General features: G+C 46.2%; 1 protein-coding gene across 3 annotated transcripts in view; it reads right to left on the bottom strand.

Annotated features, from left to right (window-relative positions):
• The window catches only part of Cap2 (cyclase associated actin cytoskeleton regulatory protein 2), a 116000-nt gene that overhangs the window by 13295 nt on the left and 87344 nt on the right, over positions 1-15361 (bottom strand). The gene's annotated exons all lie outside the window — the stretch shown is intronic.

Here is a 15361-nt window from a genome sequence, read left to right as displayed (position 1 = left end):
CTCAGAGCCTCAGCCAAGGCCAGTGCACAGCCTCACTTTCTCTGCTGTGGGGCAAGCAGTTTGCAGCTCAAAGGTCTAAGAAATCCAAACGGCAGGGCCAGGAGACACAGAAGAGGGGCCTTCCTGCCATGGCGATGGATGCTCATCTTCATCGATGCGCTATAGAATCACTATGGCAACACACCTCTGACTGTCCTGGAGGATACTTCCAGCAAGATTTAGCTGAGGAGGGAACACCAACCCTAAGGATTGGCTGCATAGGTCCATGGGTTGGGGTCTGGACTGAACGAAGAGGAGCTGAGCACCAGCACCAGTGGTCCTCTTTCTGCTTCCTCCCTACGATACAGTGTGACCAGTGGCTTCACCTTCCTGCTGCCATGCCTTCCCCATTGTCCTGGGCTGTGTCCTCAAGCTGGGAGCCATAGTAGACCCTCCTCCCTTAAGCTGCTTCCTGTCAGGTGTTTGGTCACAACAACGAGAAAAGTAACTAATGTAGACCCCTTGATGATATTCTCAGAGGACTTTATTGTTTTGTTTGTTTGGTTTTCCCAGATAGGGTTTCTGTGTAGCCCTGGCTGTCCTGGAGCTCACTTTGTAGACCAGGCTGGCCTCGAACTCACAGAGATCCGCCTGCCTCTGCCTCCTGAGTGCTGGGATTAAAGGTGTGCACCATCATGCCTGGCCTCAGGGGACTTAAACCAAGTTTGACAGAAACTTAAATAGACAATAACTTAAGATGTGTATTCCATTATACTTTTATTTTTAATGTCTTAGCTACTGTTCTGTTGCTGTGAAGGGACTGTATGACCAAGGAAAGACTTAGGGAAGTCTTTAATTGGGGGTTTGCTTACAGTTTCAGAGGGTAAGTCCATGTCAATCATCAATGGGGAGCCTAGCGGCAGGCTCCTGAAATCTCAAAGCCCAGCTCCAGTGACATACCTCCTACTAAACAGGAGGAGGCCACGCCTACCAATCCTTCCTAAATAGTTACCCACTGGCAACCAGGCATTTAGACGTCTGAGTTTATGGGGGGCCATTCTCATTTAAACCACCACATTTAATACATACCTTTCTTATTTATGTGAATACACACACACACACACACACACACACACACACACATATATGTCTGTTTGGGTATATGTAATAGTGTGTGGGTATCTACTGATACAAGCTTCCTTGAATCTGGAGTTATAGTCAGTTGTGAACTGCTTGACATGGGAGCTAGGAATTGAACTTGGGTCTGGAAGAGCATCAAGTGCTCTTAAGCACTGAGACATCTTTGTAAATACTGACATATGACTGTAATGCCTATGAAAAGCAATTAGAAGCCAATTAAATTTTCAAGAGGCAGAGCCAGGGGTAGTGGAACACGTCAGGAATTTCATTACTCAGGATCTGAGGCAGGAGAATGACTAGTTTCAGACAACCCTGGGCTTACTATATGGAGCTAAGTTTGGACCACATAGTGAAGCCCTGTCTCAAAATAAGATGTAATGGAGAACTAAGAAATTGGGAAAGACAGAACAGTGTGTGTGTTTTCAATACCAAAATACAAAACTTGAAACATTATGTAAGCCCTAAATGCTAATGAGAACAGCATAATATCATTTTCATAAACAACTTGGTATTATGAGATGTCAAAGTCAGGAAGTTTCAATCCTTGGTTGTCTCTTAAGGCAGCTAATTTTGAGTTCTTACATAATCTCTATTCAGCACAGAATGGCTGGGAGGAGAAAAACTTCTCCTCTCATTCAGAACGTGTGTCTGAGCCTCAGCAGGCTGAAGCCTCCTCTTCAGAGCTGGGATTTGCAGCACTTTTGCTTTCGCTGTTTCCTGAGGAGGAGCACCCCGACTCTGTCAGGATTCTGGGATCCAGCAGAAAAGCATTTCACAGCTCCTGAGAGCAGCCAATTTTTCCTCCCCAGAATCCTAAAGGATTTCTATCTTGCTACTGAGGTGAAAGCTGAGGAAAGGACTCGCAGGGCAAACCTTTCGCATCAAACCCTATCCCAGGCCTTGGTGACAGACACCGAGAGCCACGAAATATTACTCTCTCATAACCGTGTCATTATTCCTGCAGTCAGTGGGGGAGCAGCCCCTCCCCCACCCTCTGAAGACTTGAGCTTTGCAGGGCTCCGGTTCCGTGAGAAAGGGAGCCGGCCCTGCCTTAGAAACACTGCTCTCTTCAGTCTCCGAGCCCAAGAGCTGGGAGGGGACACAGCAGCAACAACAATAACAAACCGCAGCCCATCTTCTGGGGACGCCAACACATTCAGACGGTTTGCCTGGTGACAGCGGACAGAGGGTTGACGGAGATGAATGTGGAAAATAAGAATCTCCCGAATCAAGGACGCCTGGGGCTTGTGAGATGCTGCCTTGGACGTGCCCTTCTGAGGTGCAGCCTCATTTCCACATCATTCGCTGGGTATCAGGCTCTGGTTTCCAAGGTTACTTTGCAATTAGCATGCAGGGGCTTTACTCAACAGTGGACTTGAAACCAAACTGATTAGGCCTTCCCTGAATTGAATCTCTTCAGGCTGCCCCTGATGCCCCGGAGGGGAGGAACTTATCTTCGCCAGCCTTCTCTTTCTGTGCCATTACAGACCACAGCCTCAGTGCTTTCGATGCCCTCCTATAACCTAGCATCCAGTGGGCAGTAGCCAGTAAGACATCCCACACGATGCCCAGAGAGGAAGCAGGCTGGCGGGGGGGGGGGGGGGCGCTTTGAGGAAGGACTCTCAGGTGCCAAACATTTTCAGTCAGGACTCAACTACACCAGGGCTCATATGCCAGCTCCACTAGCTCCATGCCAGGGCTCTCATCTATTGGAACAGTTGAAGGTTGAAGTACCTACGGATCTGTTAAACCTCCTCAGCCCAGGCTGTGTGGCAGAAACACTAGCTGGGGAATGAAAGCAGGGTATGCTACACACTCCTGTGTGTGTACGTACCCACTGCTCTATCTGAGTGTGGGAATAAGTGTGGGAACAGCCACCCTGTCCTAGGGACTGAGATGAACCTTAAATAGGACAATGTCACCTGGGCTGTACGGGAATCCCTCTGGCAGAAAAGAAAGTGGGAACTCTGAAACGCCATTTGCATTCAGTAACAAACTAGCAGCCAGGGCCAGAGGCATAATTCTTGCACATGTCTGTTGATTTTAAAGCCATCTTTACAGAAATCCTTGATCTATATTCAGATTTTTTTTCGTTTTCAGAGACAGGGTCTCGTGCAGCCCGTGTTGGCCTGGAACTTACAAGGTTGCCGAGGATGACCTTGAACTCTTGATCCTTCTGCCTCCGCCTTCCGTGATGATCTGGGATTAGAAGTGTTCACCACCACATCCAGCTTTATTAACAAAAAAGTACACTTACTTATTCATGCATGTGCTCATGTTTGCCATGCGGCTCGTGTGGAAGTCTGGAGACAACTTATAGGAATGGGTTCTTTCCAGCTACTGTCACGGGGAGTCCTGGGAACGGAACCGGGTGTCAGGCTTGGCAACCGTATGAGCCATTTTACCTCTCTAGGGTTTGTTTGTTTAAAGTCACTGGTCCACAAGAAGTTGGGAGGGGATGGGGAGATAAAGGGTGAGCCTAGGGGGAGTTATGGAGAGGAATGGTGGTGGGGAGTGAATATGATCAAAATACATTGCAAGCATGTATAAAATTCTAATACAAATATTATATTAAAAAGTAAAGACTAGAGGCATGGATCACCTTATGAAATAGCATTTCTGATGGGTTTCCACTTAGAATACGTGTAACTTAAGTATTGGGAGGAACAATAGCCTTGACTTATTTTTTGAGACAGGGTCATGCTATGTAGCCCAGGCTAGCCTCATCCTCTTACTCCTCTCTCAGTCTTCCTAGTGCAAGGGTCATTGGTGTGTGCCACTGTGCTTCATGGGTCTTTCACACTTGTACCCGGTTGTCACCTTATGAATGTCCTGGAATGGTCTTCATTTGATGTGTGTGTGGGGGCGGAATAGGACCTCTTGGTTCTGGCACTGGCACTGCAGAATCAAGTCATCTTCCGCGCTGGTCTTGCCACGCTTTAGGATTCTGCTGGAAAACCTGGCCTCTCACTCAGTTATCTCTGTCCCCGCTGATTACAGGAATGACACACTTGCACCCAGACTCTGCTTCCCCATGGAGCACTCAAGTTGTTCTGGGATGGGGTCTCAATGTCCTAGAGACTAGAGATTGAAAGTCAACGGTCCCCAGCATGCTACCTTTGAAAGGTAGCCATAACAGGAAAGGTAACTGATATACCAGGGGGTCCAGATTAGATGGGAACAAGATCACCAGGGCCTGGTGCCTGGGGTGTGCACTGACAGCAATGGGAACTGAGGCTGTAGACACTGGTAGTGGTGGTGATGGGGAGAGTTCAGAGGACAGGGCACTGGACCAGGGCAGATTTTGCATTCTCCAGGATCTGAGTTGGGTCTGTGCAGAGATGCAGAGAGCTTGCCAAGGGGCGGGTCTGTCTGGCGGTATCTCCAAAGAGGTAGGTGCTGCCTTGGGAACCTGAAGGGAAGGGCACTGCAGAGGGTTTCCTTCCCTGCTGGGTGCTACTGAGGTCTTGGGAAACTACTATATTAGCATGTAGATGCCGTTCATTCCTTGAGTGGAGCTTTCGATCTGTGCAAAGTACCCATAGGATGCTTAGAGGCATGGTCCTCTTAAATACATTACCTGATATTCTGGGTATTTCTCAAAGTTTCTTCTTCCTTACTCCCTTGACTTCTCTCCTCCTTTTCCCCACCCCTCCCACAGGCTTTGATCTTTGGGAACCATCAACCTTGACTAGGCCAAAGAACAACTTTCAGGGGCCAATTCTGTTCAGCGTGTCACAGAGCTCAAACTCAGGTCATCTGGGTTGGTGGCAGGTGCCATTACTCACTGAGCCATTATTGCCAATCCTACCCATTCCATGGCTCCCTCCCCCCCAAACATGGGCCTTGGGGTGGAAGTTCAGACCTTCATGCATGCAAAGCAAGTGCTTTATTGACTGAGTTACTGCCCCAGCTCAAAGAAAGCTTTCATTAACAAATTCTTTCATGATACGTTTGACTTGAACAATGACTTTCATTTGATAGCCACAGTGTAGAGTCACAGACATCTTAGCGCTCAGAACCCAAGGGGGCGAGGTCACGTGACTGGGATGAGGCATGGATGTTGCTCTGAGAAGTAGCCATCAGTGGAAACAGACCACAGAGCACACTGGTGCAGAGCTGTCGCGTACATGATGCAGGTAAGATTGTAGGTAACCGAAAAGTTCCAGGTGCCCCCTGGGCTGTGAAGGACGCTTTTTGGTTTTCTGCCTATAGTTCATGGCTTTAAAAATAGAAGAGACAGCTATTCCCAGGACAGTGACATCCATTTAGAAAGATTTGTAGAACGTTAACTTTCTTTAAAAAGTCTTTGTGCCAGAAAAACAAACAAACCAACTGCATAATCACGCATCTAGCGGAGAACGATGCTGAGAACCTACGGTGAGGATCTCAGTGTGGAGGCTTTGAGGAAGGCAGGCTTTTTACCTTAGCAAAGCAGCAGTGGCTCCTCCCACACAATTACTTAAACCTTTTTTCAGAGGCTGGGGAGAGGAGTCTCCTAAGGGTCTCAGAGTTTTCAGGCTGGGCATAATTTAAAAAGTGTGTCTATAAAGGTCATCTAACAATGGCTTGCCGCTTAAGAGGAAAAAGACAAGCGGTGCACGTATGATTTCCAACGGCTGCGTTCCCGGTGCAAGAGTTCACTTGTGTTGCAAGAACGCGGCACAAAAATCTCAAATGAGGCTTTTAAGGCCTATTAAGATGAATTCCGAGAGCAGATGTTTGATTATGAACTTTTTATTTTTTATTTTTATTTAGCACAAAGACTTTTTAAAGAAAGTTAACGTTCTACAAATCTTTCTAAATGGGTGTCACTGTCCTGGGAACAGCTGTCTCTTCCATTTTTAAAGCCAAGAACTGTAGGCAGGAAACCAAGAGGCGTCCTACACAGCCCAGGCAACTGGAAGTTTTTGGCTACCTACAATCTTGCCTACATTGTGTGTACTACAGCTGTGCACCAGCGGGCCCTGTGGTCTGTTTCCATTGACAGCTACTTCTCAGAGCTACATTTCATCTCTTCAGGAGTCAGGTTTTGTTTATTCATTATTTTTTTTGGTGTTTCTGAGACAGCAGGGTCTTGCCTCAAATATACTACCTAGCCCACATTGGCCTCAAACTCCCAGTGATGCCCCTGCCTCAGCCTCTCAAGTGCTGAGATTACAGGCAATAAGCCACCATGCCGGCCTCTGAGAATTTCGGTTTTATTAGAAATGGAGATGACTTCCAATTTTAAGTAGAATTTCACTCTTGCTCTATGGCGGTCATTCTATGTAATGAACACACATGTTTATTCCTCCCAACACGACTTTTTAATTAACCAGTTTGCTGTGCACTGCGCCCCCGTGTCTGCGTTCGGTGCGCTTGAACCCTGTTACCGAGCTTCGGGCAAGGGGCTGGAGGTTAAAACACACAGACACACACACACAGACACACACACACACAGACACACACACACACACACACACACAGAGACAACGACACGGGTCATCCTTGAATTCCCCAAGAATGCCCCCTTTATTGTGTTCAGGGGCAGATTATATAGAGATAGCCACGCCCCAGCCAAACCCACCAGAAACCACTCTCCTGCCATCAGGAATTCCTGAAGGTCTCATGCTCAGAGCAGCTGTAGGCACTCAGATCAGGGGATTACAAGAAATTCAGGATCTGGGGTCTCACTGCTCCCAACACCAGTTCATCCACAAATAGTCTAAACTGACAGCTAAATAAGCTATAAAAATTATTCCTGTTATCCAGCTTTTTGAGTTTGTAGAAAGAAAGGTCAATAGGGCTCACTTAGGTGGGGTCAGGGAGTCAGACCCGGGGCTGCTGTAGTTTAGAGCTGGACCATGCCATCAGGTGCTTTGTAAATCCCTTAATCCTGAAAAGAAGAGGTTAAGGGAATCGAAGTAAAGAAGAAATGTACACAGACAGCATTAGCCCCCAACTTTTGGGACCAGGTCAAGCAACCAATATTGTGGTTGGTATTTTTACCATCATTTAAAAAGCAGGGACCAAGAACATAAAATTGGCACATGATCCTTTCTGGGAACAGGTGGATTATGTTGCTTACAACAGGGCATTTGCTGAGACTTCTCGTCTATGAAACTAGCTTAGTGACAGGAATATTTTGAGCCACCTGTCCTTAAAGTATTTGTGGAGATGGTAGATAAGGCCACAGGAATGGAACAGCTGACATGTTTATGGGTTTTATTTCTCCCCCTCCCTTCTTCACGGACACACACAGTTGGCTCCCTTGTTTCTGGGTAGAATCTCTTGGGCTGTCCTTTGTTGAACCATCTTGGCCCATTAATCATGTAGCCTACCATTAACAATCTCCAGGTAGCAGTGACAGCTCACGTGTGCCTGGCCAGACCCTCAGATGTTTAAAAGTCCCCAGGCCATTTCAATCATGTGTATGTTTCCATAGAAACTCACTATGTTTTGCAGCTAACATTTTATATAAATGTTGCTGATTAACTCTTCTAAAGACAGAGAACCCCAAACAACCTGATATAATATAACACATGAAACAAAGCAGCAATAAAACCTCTCATTTCCATAATAGGAGTCAGTGGCTAAAGAAAGACTAAAAGCCTTAGTTTCCCTCCTCCTCTGTCTCTCCCCCCCTTTCTCTCTCCTCTCTCTCTTCTTTTTCCTCTCTCTCCTCTCCCATCTCTCTCTGTGTGTCTCTCTTGTCCATGTAGGTCTGGCTCACTATGTAGAGAGCTAAGGATGACTCTGGATTTCGGTCCTCCTGTTTCTACATCCCCAGTGCTGGAATTACAGACACATGGTACTATAGTTTATGCAAGGCTGGGGATTGAACCCAGGGCTTCAAGCACAGCCCTTAAATAGTCTTCTGACCACAAATTTCTGATTTAGGGTTTGATTTTTTAAAAATATTTTATTGAGAGAGGGATCCCTGTAGTCCAGGCTGGTTTGAAATTTACTGTACACTTTAAATGTCCCATCCCTGCCTCTGTTTCTCAAGTGTTGGGTCTTCAAGCGTGCATCATGATGCTTGATAACACTTACCCCCACCCCCAATCTGATACAGGATCTGGTTGTGTGACTGGCTGACTGGCCATGAAACTTGCTGTTTAGAGCTGGTTCCCAGTGCCCCTTCTGCCTCTGTCTCTCATAGGCAGGGGTTACAGGTGTGTGCTACTGTGCTTGGCTTTACGGTCTTCATTTATGCACTTTGATTAATGGCAGTGAAATCAACACATTTCCAAAAGAAAGAACTTCTCGAAGGACTGGCAGATTGCTGGGCAGTGGTGGCACATGCCTTTCATCCCAGCACTTGGAGGCAGAGGCTGGTGGATTTCTGTGAGTTCACAGCTGGCCTGGTCTACAGAGTGAGTTCCAGACAGGCTGCAAAGCTGCACAGAGAAACCCTGTCTCAAAAAACCAACCAACCAACCAACCAACCAACCAACCAACCAACCAACCAACCAAACAACCAAACAAACAAAAAACAAAAACGAACAAACAAAAAACCAACCCTACAGATTTTACATTTACTTCATGTCACAGTTCCATTACAATTAAAACCAAGAAAGATGACCATGGGGCTGGGGAAATGGCTTGGTGGGTAAGTGTGCTTGCTCTGCAGCCAAGAGGACCTGAGTTCGAATTTCCAGCACCACAGAAAATATTGGTATGACTGTGTGTGCCTGTAACCCAGCACTGAGCGAGCGAAGATAGGCTAGCCAGCCTAGCTGGAGCCTGGTCCAGGGAAAGAGAGACCCCTGCCTCAAGGAAGAGGGCAGTGGAGGAGGAGGAGGACACTGAGGTCCTGGTTTGGCCTCCACATATTTGCAAACAGGTGCACATCCCAACACACGTGGACACATGCACCATACGCCGCAGCACAGCACATTCCACGCATGCAGATCAGTAAGAACATAACAGTAAGATGAAGAGTGACCGTGTAGTGACTGCAGAATGAGCATCCTAGCAATGGAAGTGCAAGCCAACGTAGGTTTAGGACTTCAGGCTGCATTCTCTTTTAGCGCTTATTCGGATTTTGAGACTTCTGCCAGAGAAAATAATGGTCCCGGGAACCATTCCAAGAAAACAGAATTGTTCATGATACCACAGAGAAGTACCACACAGTGTTTTAAGAATATGCTTATTAATAACTTTTAGAAAGTCAATTTAAAGACTATTTTCCATGTTATTAATGGGTATTGAACACTACTGAAAGATCGCATTCCCACTAAGTCCTAATACTTCTTTGCAGTTGCTATCAGAAGATGGGTGCACAACTATGAGACAAGACAGGGCCTATCCAGAGTCAAAGCTCCCAACAGCCTTATTGCGAGATGTGAAAAGGGAGGTAATTAAAAACCCAGATCTCAGGGTGAGGATGTGGCTTGGTTTGAAGCATGTTTGCTCCACAAGATAAAGCCCTGTTTTGGATCCTCAGCACAAACTGGTTGGTGCTGCACGCGCCAGTAATTCAGGCATTTGGGAGCTGGAGGCAGGAGGATCAGAAGTTCAAGGTCATCCTTGGCTACAAAGGGAGTTTGAATCCAACCTGGGCTACGTGAAACCATGTCTCAAGAACAAGAGAAAAGTAATGACATCCAAACCCTGAGTCCCAAGCTTCAAAGTTTCACCCTAATCTCTCAGGGCTTTGTCCGTTTCTATCCCAGAAAGGCTATCCTCCTGTGGATTTTATATGTTGTTCCTATGATGGCAGGGACAAATCAAAACACTGCCAACTAACGAAAAATAAAATAGGGTAAACGAAATCAAGTCACTTCAGTGATGTAGTAACAGCTTTATATTGGAAAACACCCCAAGAGAGACATACACAGTCAGTACCACTAAAATTAGAATCCTGCCTGATGTATGTTTAGATGGGCCCTTCCAAAAATGTAGGAGGTAACTTCTGTTCGGCATGCCCAAAGTAGAATTTTTTTTTGGTAAGAGTGGAGCGGGCCATGCCAGCAGAGACCAGAAACAATACATAGGGGCACAGGCTAATTTGCTCGTGTGAGCTAGGCATTTGAGAGAAATGGGCTTGTGTTAAAAAGTCTGAGCTTGCTTTCCAATTGATACGTAGACTGAATCTGGAGTCTCCAAGTTGTCTTTTCTTTTTGACTGCCCGCATCAGCAACATGAAAACACAATTTCTCATAAAAAAAAAAAAAGGAAAAAAAAATAAAATTTCCATGGGAAAACTTCCCAGAGTTAAAGATAGCCAAGTATACCCACCAAAGGGAGCTGGCTAGAGAGCCAATGGCAGAATGCCAAGATGGACATGTGCCTTGACTCAGCTGGACAGTGACTACATTTGGCCTGATAAGCCTAACTGTCACTGAGTTCAAGTTTTTTGGGGGGATCATAAAGAAATGATTTTTCTGCCTTGAAAGCTCAAGACTTCAGAAGCAGCAGACATGGGGACAAAGGCCAGCCGAGAGCTGTGAGAGAGATTATCTATATCACATGTGTGTTTTTACCTGAGACTTTTTTTTTTAAATGGAAATACCCAGAGGTGCCATCTCTTGAGCTCAAGAGCTGAGGTGTCCTACACAGGCTAACATGGGCTTCAATGCCAGCTCCAAATTTCACGGGGAAAGATCAACTCATGCTGGAGCTTCCTTCCCCTTCCTCTCTCCCTCCTCACCACACTTTTCCTCTCTTTATTTCCTTTCCTTTTCTTCCTTCCCTCCATCCTTTGTTGCTGGAACACAGGGCTCTGAGAAGTCCTGGTAGGTGCTGTACCACTGAGCTCATCCCCAGGGATAGCGACAAGTAGAGGAGACTGGATAACCCATATACATATATGTTTTTTTGTGAGACAGGGTTTCTCTGTGTAGCCCTGGCTGTCCTGGAATACGTTCTGTAGACCAAGCTGGCCTCAAACTCAAGAGGTTTGCCTGCCTCTGCCTCCTGAGTTTGGGGATTAAAGGCATGTGCCACCGCTGCTCAGCCCCCCATCTTTTCTTAAGAAAAATTTTTTTCTGTTTAACATAATATCAGATCTAATTTCCTGCATTTATGTCATCTGAAGATGGGAGACAGGAGATGGCAAGGGGAAGGACAGGGGATGTCACCGGCCGCAGTGATAATGCATCGTCCTTTCTCATCACCGTCATAGCACAGAAACAGAGACACGGTCACTTGGCTCGTTAACACCGGACACAACAAGGAGTCAATGACGTAGGACTGTGTAGGTTTCACTGGGAGGAAACCTGATCACAATTGAATGCCGCTGATTAGGTGATGCCTGGGCATCACCTATTTCTGAGGCTCTGGGACAGTCCCTGCTGGGGACCCCGGGTGCACTCTTAGTGAGCTCATAGGCTCAGAACAGAGAAGACACTTCTGTGACCCTAGACAGGTCTCTAATTCTCCACCCTGCTCCTCAACATCTTAGTTTAGAAGGCTCCTCTTCTAACTGGAAGACTCTTAAAGATCCTTTAAGGTTCAACCCCCAACAGTCTTTTATAAGTTTTATTGAGTAGAGCATGTGTGTATATTCGTTCATGTGGGCGTGGGAGCATATTCATGTGTATGGGTATATGTGTTTGAGGAGGCCAGAGGTCAACCTCAGGTGCTGTTCCTCAGAAGTCATTCGCTTATTGACAGGGTCTTTCGCTGGGTCTTGGGGCTGGTCATTGAGCCCCAGGGGTCTGTTTGCCCCCATCTCCCTAGAGCTGGCATTACAAGCGCATGTTGCCACACCTGGCTTTGCACATAGACGCAAGTCCTCATGCTTATACATCAAGCCCTTTACCAAAAGCCATCTCCCAGCCCCTTCTAGAGCTCTTCCAGGGGGGCGGTCCCTGCACCCCTGTGCCTCTAGTCCCTGTACTCCTTAGAGCAACTTGAGGAGAATGTATATCATACAGCAATCATTTGTGGGTTAATCTGGGTTTGGTCATCGCCACAACTCTGGAGTTCTTTACTCATTTGTCTTAGGGCCACCAGTAATGTGACACAGGACCTGAGATACGGTAGGTGTCTCATCAACATTTATGGATATAAACAGATCACTTATAAATATAGGCTTCATGGAAGTACAAATCTTCAGATGCTTCTAAGCTGGGGCAGGGCATGGTGGGACATGGAAATCTGGGGAGTTTCGAAAGAAAGGATTATTTTAGACTCTCGTAGTCTCATTTCCTTTCGCTGTGGTAAAAATACAAATACCCCAACAGAGGTAATTTAAAGGAGAGATTCTATCTGGCTCACAATTCCAGGTTCTAATGCATTATTATGGGGAAGTCAAAGTGGTGGGCAATTGAAGTACCCAGTAACATCGCATCCACTGTCAAGAGCAGACAGGAACGAATTGATGCATGCACTCTTGCGTCCAGTTCACTTTCTTCTCTTGTACAAGGTTCGGGACCCCTTACCTACGGAACGATGGCACGTGTGCGTCGTCTTCCTGCCTCAGTTCCCGTAAGATAATCTGCCACTGACATGCCCACAGGCCACCAGATCTCGACGGTCCCTCACTGAGACACCTCTCTAGAGTTCAACTTGACTGTATCAAGGGTGAGCATGAAAACTAAAAGTCACATCGACCCTGGCAGATGAGCAGGATCCTTGTCACAGGGAACCGGGGGAGAGTCTAGGAGCAGGGGACATGAACATCTGGGTCATAATAAACAAAGCTGTTGTTCATGACCACACAAGAACACATCACCATACCACATTCATGAAAGGACACAATCATACCACACTGTCCTTCCAAAATTCACCCCCTGACGGTGCACATTTCACAAACCACTAGTCAGAAAGGAGTCTTTTAAACGTCCTTCAGGGCTGGGGGCACCTCAGTCACGGAGTATTCACTTAGCATCAGGCCCTGGGTGGGATCCTCAGAAGCCACCCCCTAAGTGTCCTCCAGATCTATTTGTGAACACACACATGAAATAACCATCCATGCTTTGTACTCTGCTCTGCTTCTCTGGACTGAACAGAGAATTATTTGAAGTAATATGTCCTTTGGTGGTTCTGTGCATTTTATTCACTTGAAAGGCTAAAACACATTTCTACAGGAGGCTGGTTTTCTACCCTAGTGTCCTCGAAAGGCTGAGTTGATGACGGCTTTATCTGCCACATTCCTGTCTTCTAGTCATGCAATTCCTCTGCCTTGCAGGCACTCCCATCATAATGACATCATCTCTCCTGTTATGTCACTCCCACTACAATGACATCATCTCTCCTGCTATGCCACTCCCATTGTAATAACATCATCTCCCCTGCTATGTCACTCCCATCATAATGACATCATCTCCCCTGCTACACCACTCCCATCATAATATCATCTCTCCTGCTATGTCCAAGAAGCTTTCACAGGAATCCAGATAGGGTTTTCCCAATCTTGGACTTCTAGTCTCCAGAACTGTGAGCTAAAGAATACTTTTCTATTTATAAAGTACCCAGCATGGAGTGTTTTGTTATAGCAACAGAAAATGAACAAACAGGCACATTCATATCGATGGTGGAGAACACTCTTTCCTGGCGACATTCTTGTGGAATGTGGAAGAATTAATGACAAGAGATCCTCAGTTACACCATGACTGTCAACATTATAAATAAGGAAACTGTTTATTTAATTTATTTCTGACACATAAAACTAAATCATTTGCAGCTGGAGAGATGGTTCAATGAGTAGGAGCACTGGCTGCTTGTTCTTCCAGAGGATCTGGGTTCAATCCCCAGCACCTATATGGTAGCTCACAACTGTCTGTAACTCCAGTTCCTGGAGGTCTGACACCCTCACATGGGCATACACGCAGGCAAAACATCAATGCATATAAAGTAAAAATAAATTTATTCTTGTGACAGGGTCTTGCTCTGCTGCTTGGGCTGGCCTCACGCTTGCAGCCATCCTCTTGCCTCAGTTTCCCGAGGGCCAAGATTACAGGCGTGTGCCACTATGCCCACCTCAAATGAAGGAATTTAAACTGAATACATCTTACTGAAATATCCCCCGGATAACAGCTCAAACAAGTCAGAAATTAGAATTAACTTCTGACCCCTCGAACTTAGAGACTTGCAGTTCTTGGTCATGAAAATTTTCTAGTAAACAAAATAATCTTTATTATTAAATCAGACAGTTTTAAAAGTTACTACTATTCTGATTTATGGAGAGAGACAAACACTCTAAAAATATTTATACATCCTTATCAACAAACACTAAAACTCAAAGGTATTTTTGAGATACTAGAAACAGTTGTAAACACAGACTTCAAAGCTCCATAGTTTTGCTAATTCTACACAAAACCGAGGGGGAGTGACTGCTGTGGACATATATGATATGGTCTACTGAAGATCTATCCTGGGTTAAAATAAACCTACACTAACATCTTAAAACTTTCAGGCGGACACCGAGTCTCTAAGTAGTAACCAGGCAATTTAGACAATTGGTTTGCAGAAAAGCAAGAGATCATTAAGTGAAAAGTTGACTTCTCAGGTCTACAGAGTTGTGTCTATGCCCCGCCCCCTTTCTGAAGCCCCTCCCTGGAGGTCAGTAGAAACATGGCAATTCGGGATGCATTACATCTGCATTCCTATGATAAAGTACCCAGCTAACTGAATTTCAGGGAGAAAAGCTTTATTTTTGTCTCTCAATTAAAAGGGATCACAGCCCATCATGGTGGGAGAGGACAGTGTGGGAATGGTTTGAAACCCTGGTGGGCAAGAGCTAGCTCACGTGGGGGTGGAACAGGAAGTACAGGGAGGAGGTAGGGGCCTTTGTCCGGCACAGGTTCTCCTTTCCCCCCTGTATCATCAGATAAAGGCACCTGCCCACTTGAGTTCGATCTAGGGATTCACATGGCAGGAGAGAGAACCAGCTCTTCCAAGTTGTCCTCTGAGTTCCACATGTGAGCTGTGACATGTGTAGCATGCACATGAATGCTAAATAAATAAATATAATTGAAAAAAAATCACATAATGACCATAACAAAATCTTAAGTTGAATTGTAAGCCAGGGAACTGTCTATGTGTGGGGTGCCTCCCCAAGGACCCTAAAGGGAGCTGGAGGCTCAAGAGCAAGGAAGTCTGTCTAGGCAGCTGTGGGCAGATGTAGTGGCTAGAGCTACTATGGGGGAGGGGCACCAGAAGAAGGCAGCAGTGAGCTCTGCAGCCAGGACACACCATGTGAGGCCTGGCTACTCCCTGTGGCAGGTACACCAAGGAGGGGTTTACACAAGCTTTATCAAGAGGCGGCCAGAGGGGCCTGAAGACCTGCCACTCACAGGACATCCATATT

This window comes from Arvicola amphibius, chromosome 6 (assembly GCF_903992535.2).
Source record: "Arvicola amphibius chromosome 6, mArvAmp1.2, whole genome shotgun sequence".
NCBI lineage: Eukaryota > Metazoa > Chordata > Mammalia > Rodentia > Cricetidae > Arvicola > Arvicola amphibius.
This window is presented reverse-complemented; position numbering and strand designations above follow the sequence as displayed.